General features: G+C 44.5%; 2 long non-coding RNA genes across 2 annotated transcripts; both read right to left on the reverse strand.

The window, feature by feature from the left end:
- Window positions 1-1,506: 1,506 nt before the first annotated feature.
- LOC150018579 (uncharacterized) lies at window positions 1,507-14,651 on the reverse strand. The gene is made up of 5 exons (XR_016509011.1): window positions 14,598-14,651; window positions 8,908-9,036; window positions 7,720-7,910; window positions 7,504-7,622; window positions 1,507-5,746 (listed from the first exon to the last, which is right to left on the reverse strand). It is a non-coding gene; the product is annotated as an uncharacterized LOC150018579 (long non-coding RNA).
- Window positions 14,652-14,677: 26 nt separating this feature from the next.
- Window positions 14,678-15,930, reverse strand: LOC150018580 (uncharacterized). The gene is made up of 3 exons (XR_016509010.1): window positions 15,890-15,930; window positions 15,199-15,318; window positions 14,678-14,783 (listed from the first exon to the last, which is right to left on the reverse strand). It is a non-coding gene; the product is annotated as an uncharacterized LOC150018580 (long non-coding RNA).
- Window positions 15,931-21,102: the final 5,172 nt, after the last annotated feature.

The following is a 21,102-nucleotide window of genomic DNA, read 5'->3' on the forward strand; positions in this document are numbered from 1 at the left end:
GCCTCGCTGCATATTGTTAAGTAATCCCTGAGTTGCAAGGTGAAATGGTACTGATCCATGAATTTTTTTATTTTAAAAAGCCCCCTTACTTGTACCTCATTCACCTAATTGAACACTGCAGCCTATAAGAGACCTCAGATTGAGGTTACCCAGAGCTTGGCCTTTGCCTTGACAGTGTTACATTAAATGTCTTGTCTTTGGGTCTGTATTGACCTTGCTGAAAGAAATCCGAAAATGTTCTATTTTGCCCTTGTTTGTGTGGCTCAAAGGATTGAGTGCTGGCCTGCAAACCAAAGAATCACTGGTTCGGTTCCCAGTCAGGGCACATGCCTGGGTTGCAGGCCAGGTCCCCACTTGGGAGTGTGCGAGAGGCAACCTATTGATGTCTCTCTCCTACATAGATGTTTCTTTCCCTCTCTCCTTCTCTTCCTCTCTCTCTAAAAATAAATCAATAGAATCCTTTTATTTTTTTAAAGAAATTGTTCTATTTTATTGGTTTTATTTCCTAAGTAACTATTAATACCAGTTTTATAAATGGATATAATTAACTCATAGACTGGCAACTGTCTTTGAAAACAATTTTTTTTCTCCTTTCTGAGCTTATTCTAACCTCTGACTGTAACTTATAAACATCCATCTATAATTGATGAAATGACCCTTTTTGGGTCCCAGTCAGCTCAGCAACAGAGATTGTCATGGTTAGGAGCCACGTAGTACTGATATAAGGTAAAAAGTCACAAACTGAAGTTCTGGGGAAGAGTTCACAGGCAAATCCCTCTAAAGAGTCCCTTTACCTCAAAGCTGAGACTTTCATGAGAAGTATTGAAGGAAAATGACTTCTAGACTAACTTATACATGTGATTAAGACACTCCATGTACTGAAAGTAGGGAGATTTCTTCAGAATTATTCTGAATATAATGTGCCAGAGGCTCCCCTTAAGTGTCCTCAAATCTCCCTGCTCCCTCTGTACCGCCATAAAAGGGTAGGTTTGGACCCAACATGTCCCTCACCCTTGTCCCTCTGCAGAAGTTCTTCCATCCAGAGGTTTCTAAGTGTTTTTCCAAATGTAAATTAACCAGCCTCATCATGATGTCTCTCCACAAGATGGTTCATTTAAGTAACAGAAATTTACCTCAATGGCCTACTCAGGATCACCTGAGATGTCTTTTGTGTGATGTGCAAATGGATGTTCAAAGTGTCAGGTTACACTGCAGCCTCACTGCAGATTTAAACTCCTCGCATCCTTAGCAAGTACCAGTGGAGGGAGGAACAGATCATCTTCTTAAATCTTTACAGCCAGGGTCCTTCCAGTTGGTCCTTCCTTAGGCTCACCAAGCACCCACATACCTGGAACCCAGATTTCAGCTCTCCTCTTTCCTATCCTATCTGTTCCTAAAGCTGAGTGAAGACAGAGCATAAGTTTTTTTAAATATTTTTTTAATGAATCACTTTGATTAAATAAGTAGTTGACCATATAGTTTTCGTTACCCCAAACTCTTCTATTTATTAAATACTTATTTTGTTGCTACTCACCATGTTAGACAGAGAAGACTACAGTCATGCTCCCACCTTCATGGGAAGGCCGGACAATGAACAAGAACCAGGTGGCTGTGTTCAGTGTTGTGAGGATGACAAACGTGGTGGGCTGGGTGAGGCAGGTAGGAATGGGTGGATCAGGGAATAAGTAAGACTTTTTATTTTATTTATTTAGCAACTTACAGATTTTTATTTCTAATAAATATCAATCTTTAATATCCCACATAAACAAAAAGCTCATTGGGTGGGAGGGGGCCCTTTTTAAAATTTATTCTATAGCAAAAGGGTAGTGAGACCAAAAAGAAAACCACTATAGCTCACCCCCAGCCACGCCTGGTCCATGCCCTGCTCTGACATTATGGGCACCACTGTGACGCTACTGCAAGCCCATCCTATACATAGGGCCCTGGTGGGGCTGAGATTTAGTCTGTTAGAGCCCAGGAAGCTATTGAGGTGACTTGTGGTGCTAGGATTTGTGAGCTTTGTTCAGGCCGTTACTTTGCAAGATTGTTTTCTTTTTCTTTTCTTTTCGTTTTTTTGTTGTTGTTCTTTGTTCACCATGGCTAAAGGCTCTGGAGTCACTGAGTTCATCATTGGTGATTACGAGCTCCAGCACTTCATTGGCACTGGGGCCTTTGCCGACGTGTGGTTGGCCCGGCACTTGCCAACGGGGAAAGTGGTGGCTGTCAAAGTCATCAGTCTGTGTGAGTCATAAAAATTCTGACGAAGTCCATTGTCTTCAATCCTTAAGTCACTCAAACATAACACAACTGTATGATGTGATTCCCACTAAGGAGAAATCTTACCTCTGTATGGAGCATGTGAATGGGGGGAGCTTGTTCGAATACTTGATAAACCACGGTCCCGTGACCGAGGATGCAGCGAGACCCATGTTCCGGCAGCTCCTGTCAGCAGTGCAATATTGCCACTAGAAAAACATCGTCTACTGGGACCTGAGACCAGAGAACATCCTAGTAGATGGTGAGCAGAACCTCAAAATAGCCAACTTCGGCGTTAGTAGGAGGTATACCCACCACAGACTGACCAGCATCTGCGGCACCACAAACTACATGGCCCCAGAGATCTTCCTGGGTCAAACCTATCATGGCCAGAAGGTCGATGTGTGGGTCCTGGGCGTAATTTTGTACAAGATGCTGGTGGGGCATTTGCCATATAGGGGGACCATAGTGGAGGAAAAGAAGATCCAGAGAGGTAGGTTCAGCATCCCAGATTTCCTCTCCGAAGAAGTGAAAAATCTTTTAAAAACATTATTAACCATCAACCCTGGGAAAAGGCCAATCCTGAAAGTCATCCTGAAAGACCCCTGGGTCAACATCAGCCAGGGGGAGGAGCTGAGTACAGGGAGCCACCCTCGGGGGACCTTGACCCCCAGGTGGCAGACAGAATGAGGGGCATGAGGTTTACAAAGTGGGAGATTAAGAAGTCGTTGTCAAAGAAGTTCAACAGGGTCATGGGGATGTATCTGATCATCAAGACAACAACAATGAAGATGAGGGGCCACACCATAAAGGTAAAGCCCTGCCCCACCCCTGTCTCCAACATTGGGAAGAGCACAGAAAAGCCTGCCCTTGCAGGCCCCCAGTGTGACCTTGCTGACGCCCCTACCACTCCCAGCCACGGCAGCACCAGCAAGGCTGCAGGAGCCCCGTAAGGACCAAAAGATGACAACCACATCCAGGCTGCACGGGGCGCAGCCCAGAGAACCTTCAGGTTCTTCTTGAAATGTGTGTGCTGTGGGCCATCCACTGGCAGGCAGCGTCGCAAAAGGAAAAGAGTCATACCAACATAGTTTTTAAAGCTGTGGACAGCCTACAGCACCAGAGGTGGTCTCAGCTGCGGGTGAGACGGTGGCAGTACACCCGTGTGTGCCGATGACAGAACCCGGTCTGATGGACGGTGGACGTCTGAGCTGCCGCAGCGTTCTCCACAAGGAATTTACACTGGAGTGGATCCAGCATCTCCGTGGACTGCTTTTTCCTGGGGCCCTTCTCCCCTCCCTTCTTCTCCTTTGCTCCCCCATGTGGAGGAGCAAAATACTTTGGTTTTTACAAATTTTGCAGTAAATTTGATGATTTGAACCACACACACACACACACCAAAAAAACCTTCCGTGGGTGAATTATCAGGTGTACCTGTCTGCATCCTAAAAGTCTGCACTGAGACTGTGAATAGGAACAACAGTGTGGTAGGCTGAATAATGCTTCTCCTCCCTCAAGATATCCACATCCTAACCCTTGGAATTTGTGAACATTACCTTATATGGAGGAAAAGTCCTTGCAGAGGTAATTAAGTTAAATGATTTTGAGATGGGGAGATTATCCTGTATTATCCAGGTGTCCCCTAAAAGAAAGCTCCAGCAAAGAGGGGGGCAGAAGGAGGTTGACTTTAGACAGCAGGGAGGAGGCGGTAGGATCACAGAGGCAGAGTCTGGAGTGGCCACATCACATACCAGTAACCTCCAAACGCTGGGAGAGGCAAGGAACAGATTCTGCACTGACCCTCCAGAGGGAGTGTGGGTCTCCTGACACCTTTTTTCTGGCCCCCAGACCTGTGAGAGACCAAGTTTCTGGTGGTTTAAGCCACAGAGTTTGTGGTAACACACACATGATAACTCTGTGTACTTCCAGCCCAGCCCAGGGATAGCCCCTCAGTAGATACACTGTCCATATGTGGGGATGAAGTGATAGTGGACAGGATTGCTACTGGTTGCCTCCTGTGTCTTGAAGGCTTGCCTCTCATGTGCTCTCCCTACCTTGGTTTTTCTGCATGAGGGCGAAAGAGCACCACCCATGCTCAGTAGCCATGGTGACCAGAAGCCAGCTTTGGGAGCTGAAGTCAGGACAGATGGTCCAACCAACTGAGCTCATGAAGTTCCCATGCTCTTCTCTTCTATGGTCTTACAGAAGGTCCTGAGGCAGGACCTCAGCGTCACAGAGCCTATGGTTTCCTCACTGTACGCCCCAAATCCCTGGGGTTCTTGGAGGAGATGCTCTTAAAGGTGGGCAGGGACAACTTGTGTCAGGTTTCTGGCCACACATGCCCAGTTCAAACTCACTCTCATTTGCTATGCCTATTCTAATTCTGCATAAAGCTGTGTTTGAAGGAACGATTCTGTTCTAAAAACACAGTTTGGAAAAGTTCTAAATGACATTGCAAGTTCACCTTACTCATTCTATAGCTCAGGAAATAGGGATCCAGCCAGGGGAGACAGATGACCAAATATTCTTAGTAAGTTAGTGGCAGCAACTAGGAATTCCAAGTGGAGGTCTCTGGGCCCTGGCTGGGCAGCTCAGTTGGTTGGAGCATCATCCTGTACACCAAAAGTTTGCAGGTTTCATCCTGGGTCAGGGCAAGTGTGGGAGGCAATTTCTCTCTCTCTCTCTCTCTCCCCTTTCCTCTCTCCCTCTCTCTAAAATCAATAAACATAATTTAAAAAAATAAAATAAAATTGAGGTCTCTGGGCTCTTCTTCCTGGCCCTGAACCCCCAATTCTAAGCTGACACATAGGGGAGATTGGTTCAGAGGTGGGACTCACTTTGGGAAGCTCCATAACTAGCTTTTCCCAAGTTATAGTCACTTCTCACAGGATTTTCTCCATCCTTGCCATATTAATTCAAATTATCCCACCAAGCACGTACTATTTTTTTTCAATTTTTCTCCTGATAAAACTCAGTGTAGTCAGGGCTAAGTGACTGGCCAACAGCCAGTCAGCTAGACGTGGCAGATTGGGGGATTCAGACTCCTGGCCATCTGGCCCTTTAGCTTAAATGTTCTTTCATCTCTGAACCCCATGGTCACAGTCACAGAATGCAAATGAGTTTGTGGGTGTGGACCATTCAGGAACCTACATTCTGTTAATAACAGTTAATGAATAGCTGTGTGCTGCTTTGTAATATATGACAGGAAATGGGGGTGCATAATATTATCTCTTCATCCATGGGAAAGGTGATAATTGACCAGGTCCCTGACTAGCCATGCATAAGAAAATAACGATGGCGCCCTGACCAGAGTGGCTCAGTTGGTTGAGCATCATCCTGCAAAGCAAAGGGTCACTGGTTTGATTCCAGGTCTGGACACATGACTGGGTTGTCAGCTGGTCCCCAGTTGGGACATGTGCAAGAGGCAATCAATGTTTCTTTCATACGTTGGTGTTTCTCTCACTCACTTTCTCCCTCCTTTTCCTTCTTTCTGTAAATAAATAAGTAAAATTTTTATTTAAAAAATTATAAAAAAGAAAATAGCTGTGGCTATCACTGCAGACTTGGGTCCGCGTTTCAGCTTGAGTCAAACAGCTCATATATTCTTGTTTCCCTAAATGAAGGATGCACTCAAGCAATTGAAAACAACTCTGGGACAATCTTGTTCCATTATGTCTAATGGAATTGAGTGTTTGTGGCACACAGTGTGTGCCAATATTTTGCAGAAACAAGGTGAGATTTCCCATTATTTTGAGGATGGCTAAGACATAAAATGAACTCAGAGACTTCTCACTTTGTCACAACAGAGCTAGTGAGTCACATCAGAAGATTTGGGGAACAAAATGCATTTTTTGGTTTCTGCTTTGTAGCCTCCATACACCCTATGCCTTCTTTTCCATGCAATTCTCTTTTCGCTAATAAATTGGATGGCAAGAGGCCCATATAATAAGGCCCACGTGAAAGGATTCATCCTGCTGTTTATGGAAATGCCACTGCTATTTGGAGTGCAAGGACCATGCTCTGTATGTGGCATGGTCTTTTTCTTTTTCTTCCTCTTTTTGGTTTCCTTAACCTCCTGCTCCTGAAGAACAGGAAAATTTCTGCCTCCAGTGTGGAAGCTGTGCCTGCCTCTCTCTCACCATCTGTCTGTGTATCTCTGTTTCCTGTGAGTAAAAATGTTCGTATCTCAGTGAATAAGTGCCCATGACAGAGAGAAATGCAGTGACCAGAAAAGAAACCATTCGATTTGTGAATATCGACTCTCTCTGGGGCGCATTTCTACCTGGGCTGTTCCCTTCTTTCTTTCTGTCCTTACTTTTATTAAGTTCTTTTCTCCTTGGAGCATGACAGGAGACTTCCTTGCTCAGGATTTTAAGAGGCACAAATGTTCCATCTCATACAATGTGAGAGCTATAGTAGTTCCCAGAGATCATCTGATCCCCTCTCTCTTTCCACTCTGACCTTAATCAAGGATAATCCTGGGTCTCTACAGAAGCCAGCATCATCATGCCAGGCCTCCTCCTGAAATCTCCTCCTGATTGTCATAGGTACCAGGCTGTGCAAAGGCCCTGCGGGGTTTTCTAGCTGTGGTCCAGCCTGGCTATGTTGCTTGATGGGCAGTCTGAGGCCCAGAGGGATGAAGGTTACATGTAATGGCTGCTTGGCTGCCCAAGGTCACACATAATAGCCTGCTGAGAGGGACCTTGCCTTCACTTTCCACTTCATCACATAGACATAAAGGGATGGGCATGTCTTGTAAAAACAGTAACATAGTGTCTTTTATGGCCATTTACAGTTTATATTAAAAACTTCCCTGCCCGTGAACTCATTTGACCATAGCAGAAGTGATTCTGTGAGACAGACAAAGACTACCATTAATGCCTCCTGTGTACAGGGGCAGGGCATGAGGAGAGATATCCAAATAACACAGCAAGGAAGGGGCAGAACCCGACTCCTGCTCTGTGGGCTGGGACCCTATGCTTCTGCTGCTGATGTTTGGCTTCAGTCCCCACACGGGGCTTAGTGTGGTAGAGACTGGTGACCATGGGACAATTAACTGGTTCTTTAGAGGGTGAGGAAGACTTTTGCAGGGTGAACGGGCCCTTTTTCTTCTGCAGCCACTCTTCCTGTCCACGGGGGGCTGTGGCTGTACCTCCCCTCCTGTCTACGTCACTTTCTCTTGCCATGGAGGGGTGTTGGTAGGGGTGCTTTGTGTGATGTCTCAGGAGAACAGTCATTTATACTTACTATCCAGGGAACAAAGCACAAAGATTCTTCTCTGGGCTCTGCATCTCAGTAAAGTGCCAGATTATCAAGCACCCTGGATGAAGTTGGGAATCTTGTGGGAGGCCTCAGCTGGCCGGAACCTGATTGGCAGAGAGTTGGTGGGACTTGGTGTGATGCTTGCAAAGCACTCAGCACAGACCAGACGCAGAGTAAATATGAGGTATTATTATAACTTACCGGGATCTGGAGACGGAGATGGGTTTCCCCCTATGATAGGAGGAGATAAGGACTAAGGCAAGCTTCTTCCTTGTCTCCATGGGGAAGCAGAGAAGCAAGCGCTGCTTGCACAGGTTCCAGGCCCCCGAAGCCCTGACTTCCCCTTTTCACCTCTTGGAGAACTTTCTTTAATTCTTCTAAGATCTCCCCAGCTAAGTGTCAAGGAAACAAATAGGAAATTAATCTAGGCAGGAGGTAGGTGGAGGTTAACTTATGTAAAAGGTGAGTGACATCTTACAAATGGATTATTCCTCATGCAGTCTCTAGGGAGCTTTGTGTATGTGCACACATACATGCACATACACACACACCACACTCACAGGTCACATATGAACCTTCTTCAGTCTCTTGCCATACCCCCAGCATCTCCTCTGTGAGCCCTTGATTTATGGACAGACTTAGAAAAGAGCAGAATGAGGAAATTTCTGTGTGCCTGGTGTTTTGTCTTTTTGGTTTTTTTCCCTTTGAAGACCTCCTGCCTGTTTAAGCTGCCTATACTGGCTGCCAGTTTATTTAACAGAGCCGTCGTGTGTTGTTAATATTGTCAGGATTTATGGGCATTGCTAAATGTGTGCCTGGAATAATTTCTTTTCCTTTTCTTTCTTTTCTGTTTCTGTCCAAAGACCAGTGTGGAGGGCGAGCAGTGAGTTTTCAGCTCTGGGTGCAAAGAGGCATGGGTTTGAATCTTCATTCGGACACTGGCATTGCTGTGTGATCCTGGACAAGTCCATCTCTTTCTATTGCTCTGAGTTTTCCATTTATATTATCAGATGGGTGATTTTTAAGGAACCCATAGCTCTAGATGTTTATGATGATTGATGTAAAAGGTTCCTCATTCAATGAAGAACAAGACTTGAGAAAGTCCATTCTCTTTTTTGAGCCTCAATTTTCCCATCAGCAAAGTATACACAGGGATGGAGTAAAAGAACTCTTGCAAGTCTAATTTACTGTGAAGGTTAATGGAATGGCCTTTCTACAACCTGGGTGCACTGCCAGCTCTTGGCAATCAATGTCAGTAGAGACTCGGATAATTCCAAACATAGGATTTTGATGATCCAAGTGAACCTGTATCTTTGAGGGGTATATCATTGGATTGACCTTCTTTACATGGGGGTGGGGTGTTTATATGTGTTCAGGCTTAGCACTTACCAAACACAGCAGCTTGAGGTGGAGAAGGCAATTCAGAAAATTATAGCAATTGGGAAGATCACCATTCTCTTATTTTTCTTTCAGCAAATATTTCCCGAGTGCTTACTGTTCCAGCCACCATTCCTGATTCTAGGAAACCAGAAAGATCCACTCAGATACTTATGGCGGAGAAAGAAAAACAATAAACAAGCAAATGAATGCATGAGCATTGACACTTAAGATAATAGGAAGTGTTCTGAAGAACATAAAGCAGGATAATGTGATAAGAGTGCCCGGGGAGTCCTGGGAAAGGGGTGCTATTTTCGATAGTGTCATCAGGAAAACTCTGCCAGGAAGTGGCACTTGCACAGACTAGAAACATGACAAGAATGAGCCATGAGAAGTCTGGTGAAGAAGCAATCCAAGGAGAAATGGTGGTGAATGTACAGCCACCGAGGTTGGGGCAAGTTTGGTGTGTGGGAAAGAAATTTAGCAAGAAAGCCCCTGTGGCTGGAGCTGGGGGTGGGGAGGGAGAAGCAGAATGACAGGAGGTGAAGGGGAAGATGGGGCTGGCTTTGTTTATCATCATTATTCTCCCCAGTGTCAAGGGAAGCTCTGACATTCACATCTCATTCCATCCTCGCACCATCCCCCAGGGTGAACACTGTTGTCCCCAGGTTGCAAACAAAGGAAAGTCTCAAAGAGGTGGAGGCTTAGCCTCCACTCGGAGGTAAATGGGTGGAAGCCCCAGCCTGGAAGCAGATCTGCCTGGTTCCAAGAGCGGTGCTTTCCACCAAACCACACTGCCAGCGCAGACTAAGGCACTGAGGAAGGATCACTTTCCTCATCATATGTATTCCTTTCATCCCTGGGGAGAGGAGTGGCCCAATAGGAAGGGACTGTTGGGGGCAAGAGATAGCAAACTATGGTCCCCATCCCACTTTTATTGGAACACAGCCATACCCCTTATTTATGTATCATCTATTGCTGCTGTCCCACCTCAGTGGCACGTTACTACTTAAGAGACTACAAAGCCAAAAATATTTACCCATCTGGCCCTTTGCAGAAAAGTTTGCTGACCTCTGGTTTGGAACATGACTTGGTGAACAGGACCAAGTTCTCCAGCCTAGTCTTCTTGCATCAGGCCATTAATCTGGACTAAGAGGAACGTGTGATATGGAGAGGGAAGAAAACTGGCCCCTTGCCCAGCACTAATATTAACTTACCTCATGACTCAAAGAGACCTTTCTCCTCTCCTAAGGTATCTTTTGTTTAAAATAGGAAGGCTGGACAAGAGCAGTACCTTTCCAACTATCTTAGCAGTATTTTCAATTAAAGTCTTATGTGGAAACCCAGTATCTAAAATAGAATTTTAAAACTGCTCTAATTGACTTGGGGTGTTGAACCCACAATGCAGTATACAGATGATGTATGACAGAATTGTACACCTGAAACCTATATAATTTCATTAACCAGTGTCACCCCAACAAATTCAACACACAAAAATAATAATAAAAAAAGTAACAAACTGCTCTAACTGAACCTCCCAAGCTCCCTGAATTGGCCCCTGAGCACCTTCATGGGCATCTTCAGGGTATGGCACTTTGAGGTCAATTTGAAAATCATGAGATTAGATCATCTGAGGGTCTGCTCTGGTTCTCACATTCTCTGTTTATAATAAACATAGGTGGGTAACTCATACATAGAGATGCTGAGAAAATCAGTTTTCTTCTATGTAAATTAATTTTTTCTTTGGAAAGCGGATACATTATTTTTCCTCTCTGGCTCTCAGTGTCCTCATTTATGAAATGAGAACAGCCATCTACACTCCCAGAGCCATCTGAGAATTCATTGAGGTGCACACGCCAAGGGCCAGGGGGGGAAGAAGGGAAAGGGTCTAGTTAAGGAACTAGTATAAATGACCCATGGACATGGACAATGGTGTGGGGACTGACTGTGGGAGAAGGGGTGGGCAGGGTAGGAGGGGAGCAATGGGGGAAAAATGGGACAATTGTAACAGAAAAAAGATAAATAAATAATAACTTTAAAAAATACTATGTTCTATGTTATAAATATTGTGTCAGTGGCAGAGCTCATTTTTAATTTAAAAAACACTTGACATGTTTTATTTAAAACTGAGATGGCAAAATTCTTCAGGTCTGATTTGCCAAAGGCAATTAATGATAGGGCAAAAAATAGACTTGCGCCCACATCCCCACTGCTCCTAATACAGTGCTCTATAGACAGGAGGCACTCAGTGAACAGAATTACAGGCACGAGACACCAGCCAATCTAATCCTCTTACCTTATATAATAGTAAAGTGAAACCCAGAGTTAAGCAACTTGCCCAAGGTCATAACATAAACTGATACTAGAACCACACTTAGAAAATGCTTTGAGTGCCTAAGGCACAATGTCCTTACTTACCATTTGCTGACAGAGGGATACAAACATAACAGTGCAAAACCTAAAATTAATTTTACTGAAATTGCATTTTAGCATTAATTGGTAAAATATTCAAAACTTAGCTATCAGAAAGACAGTGTTAGATTTAGTATAACTAAAAAGAGAAACACCTGCAAAAACTTAAAGGATACACTCTCATATTTTCTACTCCACAATTTACCAAACTCAAAATAGCAGAGAGAAAAACAGAAATAGTCTCATATACCTTTCTTTATGTTTCAAGTCTCATGTTGAAGAAAATGATCTTAAGCAAGGAATAAATTCAATTTCTATGCCTCATTTACAAGTGTATTAAGTTACATCCTACTGATAAAAAAGACACATAAGTACTATATTTTTAAGAGAAAAGAGTTCATATAGATTTTCATATTTTTCAGAATAACTATTTTAGGTAATGATAAGGTATGATTTAATTTTTTTATTCTGAGTAGAGAGGGAGTAAATTAAAGCCATGTACATTAAGAAACTACAACATAGGTCCTGGCCTGGTTATTCAGTTGGTTAGAGTGTCTTCCCAATACACCAAGATTGTGGGTTTGATCCCTGGTCAGGCTACATACATGAGTCAACTAATAAATGAATAAATAAGTGGAACAACAAATCAATGTTTCTGTTTCTCTCTCTCTCTCTAAAATAAAAAATAATAAGATTACAAAATAAAATATTTACCATTCATTGTGTTGACTAAGTAATATACACTGTGCCAAATAAACACTTTACACATACCAGATCATTTCACGACAAATGGGTAGAATGGGTAGTATAATTATCTCCATTTTGCTGATTATAAAAATGAAGCTCAGAGTAATTTGTCTGAAGTTACTCAGGTAGCCCTGGCCGGGTAGCTTAGTTGATTTAGAGTGTTGTCCCTGTACAGCAAAAGGTTGTGGACTCGATCTCCAGTCAGGGCGTATATACGGAAGACAACCAATCCATGTTTCTTTCTCAAATCGATGTCTCTCTCTCCCCTGCCCCCTCCACTCTCTCTAAAATCAATGAACAACATATCCTCAGGCGAGGGAAGGAAGAAAAGGAAAGAAGGAAGGAAGGAAGGAAAGAAGGAAGGGAAGAAACAAACTCAGGTAGTGGTAAAAATACAATTCGTTCTCAAACCTATATGGTATTCAAACTCTATCAAACTCCTGACCCTCCATAACTTAGACCAAGGTCAATTAATCATTTCAAAGGGGTAGACTACACAATCTTTAGGACTCCTTCTGATGATGATTCTGTGAGCAAAAACAGAAATCAGTTCAGAATTCACATATCTATGACAGTATACTCCATGCATAAGGAGAAGACCATCAATAGACAAGCCAATTATAAGAGAAGACGGGAAAAAATAAGAGGAGGAGAAAGAGCAAAAGGGTCTTCCAAGGGGCCAGACATAGATACATTTTACTAGCCACTGTGACAAGAGTGGGAAAGGGGAACCTTAAAGAGGAATTGAAAGTAGAACTGTGAAAGATGTAGATAAATAGAAATAGCTTAGCCCACTGACACTGCCTCATAGCAGATGAGGAAGGAGCTGTTGAGAAGCCTGCAGCAGTCAGTGGCCATAAGCTCAAGCTGGGGCAACATGAAGAGTTCTAACATAAATGCTGGCTGGTAGTTAAACTGGAATAGTTGAGTATAGATGACAGACCACTAGGTTTCTAGAAGAAGCATTTCCACAACTGTCATGTATCTGGATCAATCTGAAACGTATAATACTATGGAGAGTGTTCTTTTAAGACAGAATGGGGAAGGAACCAGCACTTACTCTATTAAGTTCCTTAAGTTCGTACCATGTTCCAGGCATTGTGCATGTGCTTTCATGTGCTACCATACTTAACCCTCACAACAACATTGGCAGATGCGATGGTTAATTTTACACATCAGCTTGGCTGGGCCAGTATCCAAATATTTGGTCAAACATTATTCTGGATGTGTCTTACTTTTCTCAAAACACACCTTATCAATTTTCTTTGGCTATTCTTGCCATTTTCATCACTGAGGCCTCTACAATTCTGCATCCATATTGGCTAATTTAAAACCGAATCTAAAGCGAAAGTTCTTACAACCTATTCAGTCTGTCTTGTGTATCTGGAGAAACATCAAGTTAATTGGTAAGCCCTAGCCTAAACTCTGAACAAACATGCCTGGGATAGACCCAAACCAACACAGCATAGACCTAGATAATTAAATTTCTTATAAATTATTCTTCAAGTTCATGCCATCCCTCTATCCCAAATTCCTATTCAAAACTTACATAGGTAACCATGAATTTAATAAGTGCCTAATGGAGGACAGATACTCTGCTAGGGACATGTCATCTGCTCTCATTTAACCATTACCAAATCCCCAGGAGATCAAGAAACTGGGCCCAGAAAGGGAGGTAACTCTTCCAAAGTCACAGAGCTAGAAGTGGAATCCTAGTCTATCTGACTCCAAAAGCCAACCTTCAGATTCTAGCACTCTTTCTAACCTCAACCTTTCCCAAATCTTTGCCTATTTTTACACAGGCACCCAGAAATACAGAGCTGTAAGGGATCTTGTCGTTTACCAGAGAATGTGCATTTTCATCCAGGCTTGTCAGAGAATAATACCTCAGGCTTCAGCCAAGCACAGTCATCAAGCCTACCTTAAATTTCTAAACTCAAGCTTCAGAACCACAGAGATGCTAAACCCTCACCCCCACGTCACTCCCAAAGCTTGACATGCTTCGAGTCCCTTTACCGGCAGGGGTTACATATGTGTTCAGTCTTATGAAGAATAGGGAAGGTTAAAAACTTAATAAAAAATACTACAAAATCAACTTTGAGCTGAGCATGAGCTGACAAGATGGCGTTTTAGGTTGAATATTAGATATCATCTAATAATATTGGAAACTTGTATTTAAGGGCAGCTTTGGGACAAAGAATGACTATTATGGCAGAGTAGGGGCCAGAGTTGGCATTAAATAAGTTGGATTTGGGGGAAGGTCAAGGGAATTTGAATTAGAGCATCCTCTGAGAACAGAACAACTTGAAGTGATTGTTGTGGCTGGATACAGAAAAGTGTGGAGCCGGGACTGACAGTAAATTATTGGTAATGGAAGGAGAGATTGTAAACAGAATCCACGGGTCTTGGGGCCACCCTCTGGAAGATGTGACCTGAAGATCGGACAAGTCCTAGGGGTCTGAAATCCCGGGTGGGCCCCGGTGCCTGGGGTCCTGTCGGTTGGGCGGGACCAATCTTTTTCTCCCAACCCCACCCAGCCTTACCTTCTGCTGAAAGTAGTGAATCGAGTCCTTCATGACTACATCGGAGCGGGATGTGGGGCAGGTTGACGAGTGCAGGTTGCCGAGAGCCCTGAGGGCCGGCGATAGGGGGATGGGAACCACGGGCATCAGGAAAGCCAGGAGCAGAAGTAGGAGGACCGGGCGCCCCATGGCTCAGGCTGGCGGCTGCTGTGCGGGTGAGAGGCAGGTAGACCGGCAGCCAGAGCCGCGCCCCGCCCGCAGCTCCGCCCGCAGGAGACCCAAAGTCACCCAGCCCCTCAGCAACTGCCTAAACCCAGGCCATCCAAGCCACACCGCCCCACCCGCGACCCAGAGGGCGCCGCCGCACTTCATTTCCCTCTAATGCTGTCCCCACTCAGAACCCACCCTCATTTCGGTCACACTCCAAATCTGCCCTCATCTTCCTTGAGCCCCACAATGCCTGACGGCCGAGTCACATCCTTATCTGTATCACCCTTCCGCCTGGTGACCCCTATATTCGCCTTTATCGTCACCTCCAAACCCTACCCTGTCAGTCTTGACCCCCATTGCATACGCCCCTTGCCCTCCGCAAGTCCCATATAATAGTAAAAATAATAGCCACCGTGACAATTTCGTGGCCGTTCAATACAAGTCACTCTATCGCTGGGCGTAATGGCACACACGTCATCTCCTCTAACTCAACCATCACAGAAATCTTGTGCATGTGTATGACTGTTATCCCCTTTTACAGAAGAGTAAACTCAGGTTCAGACAGGTGCTGGGCTTGCACTGGGTCACGCAGACGGGTACGTGGAGCACAGCTTCTCAGCTGCTCCGTCTAGCGACTGGGCTGCACCTCTATTACGGAAGTCTAACCAGCTCAATGCTACTCTGTCCGAGGGTCAACCCAAACCTCCGTCTTGCCCACACAACCTATCCTTAGTGGAGGCCCACGCAGCCTCCGAATACCCCCTTGGTCCAGGTCCCTTCTTCAGGTTACGCCACGTCTGTTTTCCCCGCAACCCGCTTCAAGCCCCGTCTCTCTTCTTCCTTCCTCCTCCTGAGGCCACCCCCTTGACTTCCCTGTCCCTCTAGCAGAGACCCCCTTCCGTCTTAACGGCTCCGCCAGCCGCCTTCACCCAGCTTTCAACCTCCTTCCCATCATGCCCCCGCCCCGCCGCGCGAACTTCAGTCGGAACAGGGCCCCGACCCCTTCCCGGGAATCCCTGCGCCGAGCCGGGTGCCCGCTGCTGCAAAACCAGCTTTACAGACTGTACTACTGCTCCACCCATCTGGGAAAACTTTCGCCAAACCTGCCTCTACAACCAGTTCAATGGAAATGGCTGTTCGCAAGTGCTCACGGGATATCCAAGTGAATCTCCCCTAAGCGTTACTTCCGGGGAAGGGGCGCGGGGGATTCGATCGCGGGGCGCTTGGCTTGCGGCTGAGTCCTCCGTGCCTGCATTACCGAACGTTGCACTGGCAGGGTCCCCGGCCTCCGCCTCCGGTGAGTGGCTGTGGGAACAGGTTCTCAGGAGGGCGAGGGCAGGACACTGCCAACGAAGACCTTAAGGTCATTATGGATGAGACTCAGAACATTCTTGGTTTTGTTTTGTTTTTCAGGAAGTTAGCCTTTCTATGAAAGGGCGGTCGTGAGAGGGTTGAGAGTGAAAAAGAACGGCATTTTAACTTTAGACAGTGCAGTTGTAATCACTCAGCCAGCGTTTATTGAGCATTTACTATGCTATCGAGCTGCACACGGATGAGCGTCTGGAACTGGAAATGCAGAAAGGAAAAGCTTTTGAGGCGCTCAGACGTAAATTTTCAGCTGGCTGCTATGCGACAGTAATACGCGCTGAAAAGGCCCCTTTTCCAAACTGCTTCGATGGCCCAGAGGAAAAAGTGGATAACTGAGCATTGTGCTCAAACCAGAAACATGAAGGGTTTCTAGATTCCTCCCTTATCGCTCATAGCTAGCCAGTCACCATGGCTGCTGCATCGCTATGACAATAGCCTCCCGGCTGTTCTTTCAGTCTTGTCACCGTACCTTCCAAGCCAAGTCTCCACAAAGACTGGCTGATAAAGCTGAAATCTGATCAGCGCACTCGATTTAAAACCTTTCCGTCACTGCTATTTTCCCTCAGATTTAAGTCTAAACTTCTTACCGTGGCTTACAGGCCCCTGTTTTCTGGCCTTTGCCTTCCTCTCCGACTTTGCTTTCCATCACTTTAGCCGTAAGTCCCAGCCATACAGAATGTCTTTTTGAGTTCCTCAAACGCACCATCCTCCCTCACCTCCCGTTAATTATTCAGTCTGCAGATAGTTTTTAAGTGCTTTCCTCCTCTGTGCCAAAAACTGCTAGGTACTGCGATTACAATGGTTAACAAGAGAGGTTCCTCTTCTAATGGAACTTAAACCTTTGTTGGTGGACTTAAGAGGAATAACAGGGGAACCTATTTGAATTAGGTTGGTCTGGGAAGGCTTTTCTGAGAAGTTCACACTTAAATTGAGGCCTAAGAGATGAGAATGATGGGGAAGAACATTCTACAGTGAAGGGGCTGTGCAAAAGCCCTGAGGCATCTTCATGTTCAAAAACCTAAGAAAGGACCAGTGTATCTGGACTTGAGGAAAACAGCCAAATGAAGGATCACTTCTAGGTATCTGGCCTGAGTTACTGATGGAAAGTAGTGCCATTCACTGAAATGGAGAAAATTACAAGTAAAGAGGTTTGAGAGAAAAGTAAGAGTTCAGGTTTTTACTTATCAAACCTTGAGATTTTTGTGACACATGCATGTACAGTTGGCTCTCAGGCAAGCATTTGAGATGTGGAAGTCTGGAGCTTGACATTTGTGTTACTTCGTTGGCAGTTATACATTGCTTTAGCCAGTAGAATATATGTTTATTAAACACAAGAACCTGTTTTTTTCTGTCTTATCCTGTCCTGTCCACATCCCTAGAAGAGTACTTTACCTGTCATAAATGCAGTGGACAAACTGTGTGTTGTACTAAGATTTTCCTGGGTAATGTTTCAAAAATATTTTTCACCAGTATTTCTCCAAACAAAAGAAATTTTGTCTCTCCATTTTTTGTTTATGTAATTTTCTATCTCCTACCTGCCTCTCTCTTCCCTTTCTAGAATTTTCATATAAGGTTAGTAAATCATTTCTCAGGGACTTGTTATGACTGCCTTTAGAAAAATTAGATAAAATATGTGCCCTTGAAGGAGAACATTAGATAACAACTTAATTCCTATTTGTATCCCATAGTTTAGGTATTTATTTTATAAAACTTTTTTTATGTACATAATTTCTTTGCTCTGATCATCTTTGAAAATAGTTGTAAATCATCATCTGTGAAGTTATTGGACCCACTACTCTCCCAGAGCTTATGTGACACAACTCCCACCTCTTTCAGGAAAGGACCTATTTTCATGTCAGCTGTGACAGGGCACCCTACTTTTTCAGGCAAGACCCCTTGCAACACTCACAGGACCAAGAGCTGTAGTAACTGGACACTCCACTCTCACCTATGACCCTCTCCATACTCACAGGACTCAGGGCTAATGTCACAGAACCCCCTGCTCTTTCAGGTTGGACTCGTCCCCATGCTCACAGGATCCAGAGATGATTTCAAAGGACCCCATATTCTCTCAGGTGAGTCCACATTCCACACTAGATAAACACAGAGCTGATGTGTAAGGATCCCCAACTCTTTCATGAGGGAACTCACCCCACACTCATAGGACTAAGATCCCCAACCCTCTCAGGTGGGACTCCTCCCAGCACTCCGACAACCCAGAGCTGATGTGACAGGACCTGTATACTCTAGTGGAAGACCTCCCTACACTCAAAATCACACTGCCAGGAAATGCTCTTCTCTGCTGCCATCTAGTGTACTTCTTTGGAATAGCACCTATTTACCAAGCATTTGCTTCTTAGCAAGGACCCAAGGATGTCTTATATCCCATAATGGTAGGACCCTCTATTCTCTCGATGGGACTTCTCCCAATAGTAACAGAATCCAAATCTCATGTGTCAAGACTTCTGATTCTCTCAGGTGGGACTTTTACCAAACTTAGCAGGACCAAGAGCTGATTTGACAGGAACCCCTATTGTCTCAGAGGGAGACCCCTGTCCACACTCACAAGACTGAGAGCTGATATGACACTACACCTTACTCTCTGGTAAGGACCCAGAGCTCATGTTACAGGACTTTATACTCTCTCCATAATACTTTTTCCAACAGTGAGAGAACCCAGAGCTGAGGCTAGTGGACCACATACTGTCACAGTGGAACTGCTTTCAACACAGGTGCACACTGCCATCTAGTGTTCATCTTTGGAGTAACACCTGAGTTAAGGCCCCCCCCCCCCCCCCCCAAGGAAATGCTTTTTTGGCTATCATCTAGTGTCCATCTTGGGGACAGCTCCTTTTCACTTAAGCATCTGCTGTTACATTTTACATGGACACTTTAAAGGCACTGTACATCATCCATAGCTCAGAATGTATTATATACCCATGTTTCCTTTCTGTCGCTGATCCTTTCCTGCATATGGAGTCTCTGACTCTCGTGTGTGAGATTCGCATACATATATGTATGACTTAAATTTGGTTATTTTCTGTTGCTTACCTTTCCCATATTTATGAGTATTAGATTAGGCAATAGAATCTTGAGGCCAGAAGGAAGTTTGTTTTATCCCCACATAAGCAAGTAATCAGACATTTAATAGGAGGTATATTTTGGGAGTACATCAACGTCACCGTTTCCTGAAATAAAGATTTAACAATTTAACTAAACTGAGTTATTCTCAGGACTGAGTGATTTTGTCAGTGAAATATGGAACAATCTACTAGTTTAATTTTTATTTAAAGTTTCAAAGGTATGAATGAAAAGGGCTAAAGTATTGCACGTGGCATGTTTATTTTAAGCTGATTGTTAAGAAACAAAAGACTGAGAGCTCTGGCTGGTGACCAGCCTGCAAAAGAAAGGGTTGCTGGTTTGATTCCCAGCCAGGGCACATACCGGGGCTGTTGTCCAGGTCCCTGATTAGGGGCATGCAAGAGACAACCACACATTGATGTTTTTCTCCCTCCCTTTCTGTCTAAAAATAAAAAAAGAAACAAAAGCCTGAGAAAGAACCTATAAGTCTCATCTCATTTCTTCCTAAGATGTTTAGTTGGAGAAACCTGGTTTAGGGAGAGAGCTTTACCATGATCACCTTAGCTTTAGAAATTCAGACTCCAAGCAGGACTTTGTTGACCCACTTACATTGCTCGCCTCCCATGTCTTACTGTTTTTGAGACTGCCTAACAAAAAGTAAGATGTCACATGCCCTGGCTGGTGTGGCTCAGTTGGTTGGAGCATCATCCTGTAACCAAAAGGTTGCAGGTCGATTCCCAGTCAGGACACACACCTAGGTTGCAGGTTTGATCCCCTATCTGGGAACATGCACTCTCCTGTCCCAGTGTGTACTGGAGGCAAACAATCAATGCTTCTGTTTCTCATAGGTGTTTCTCTCCCTTCCTCTCTTTTTAAAAACAATGGAAAAATGTTGTCAGGTGAGGATTTAAAAAATAAAATCATCTGCATAATACCCATTTCACCTCTGAAGTCTAAGACCCTGTTTCCCCATTTTCCAAAATTTTCTATATACCCAATATGACCTCATTGTCTTTGCTATTCATTTGTATGTAAATTCACCTTCACAGATATTAAACTTTAAATTTCTTCTGCTAATGTGATTCTATTATAATTTGATTATTAGCCTGGCAGGTAGAACTTAGAAGGTGTAAGAAAAATAGTTAACTTTTTAAATCCCCCACAGTAGTGATGAGCCCACCATGGGAAATTAATGGCTGGGATACTGCTGACTTCTGGAAACTGCTGCAGCTGAGAGATCATGAGCATCTGCCAGCAAAGGTGAGCATTATTTTTGTTGACTTTTTCAACCTTCCTGGTCAGTTTCTGCAGTATTTGGTAGAATTTAGAACTGCTGCAAGTTATTTTCCTCTCTTCTACATTTACACTGGCATGAAAAAATATTTGTGAAGCTAGCTGCTTCACAAGTACTAGAGAGTCACGAGTTTTCTTTATTGAGTCATGGGTCTGTTTACATTGTGAGAATCTGGTTCAGCTTCTGCATCTGGCATCTGGCAACCGGGGTTCAGTGTCTGGCTGCAACTCCGGAGTCTGGCTGTGGGGTTTCATCTCCAGGCTCTGTGGTCTGGTGTCAAATCTGTATTTGGCTGTGTGTTGGGGTCTGGAGTCTCTTTGGGTGTGGCTTTATGTCCTGGACTCGTGTGGGGTCGATGTGCAGCTCTGGTTATACACAGTCTGGTGTATGGAATCTGGCATCTGGTGTCTGCCATTTGGGGTCCATCGCCTGCAAATTCTCTATTCCAGCTTTAGCCAGTGTTTGAGAAAAAGAGGGGGTCCCCAGCTGGTGTGCTGTGAGCACTTTTTCCAGGCTGGTTGCTCCCGACCGGTTTCCGTGGCACATGTCCTTACTGCCCAATTTAAGTGAGCA

Source organism: Furipterus horrens, unplaced genomic scaffold (assembly GCF_987537825.1).
Source record: "Furipterus horrens unplaced genomic scaffold, mFurHor1.1.pri manual_scaffold_2, whole genome shotgun sequence".
Taxonomy (NCBI): domain Eukaryota; kingdom Metazoa; phylum Chordata; class Mammalia; order Chiroptera; family Furipteridae; genus Furipterus; species Furipterus horrens.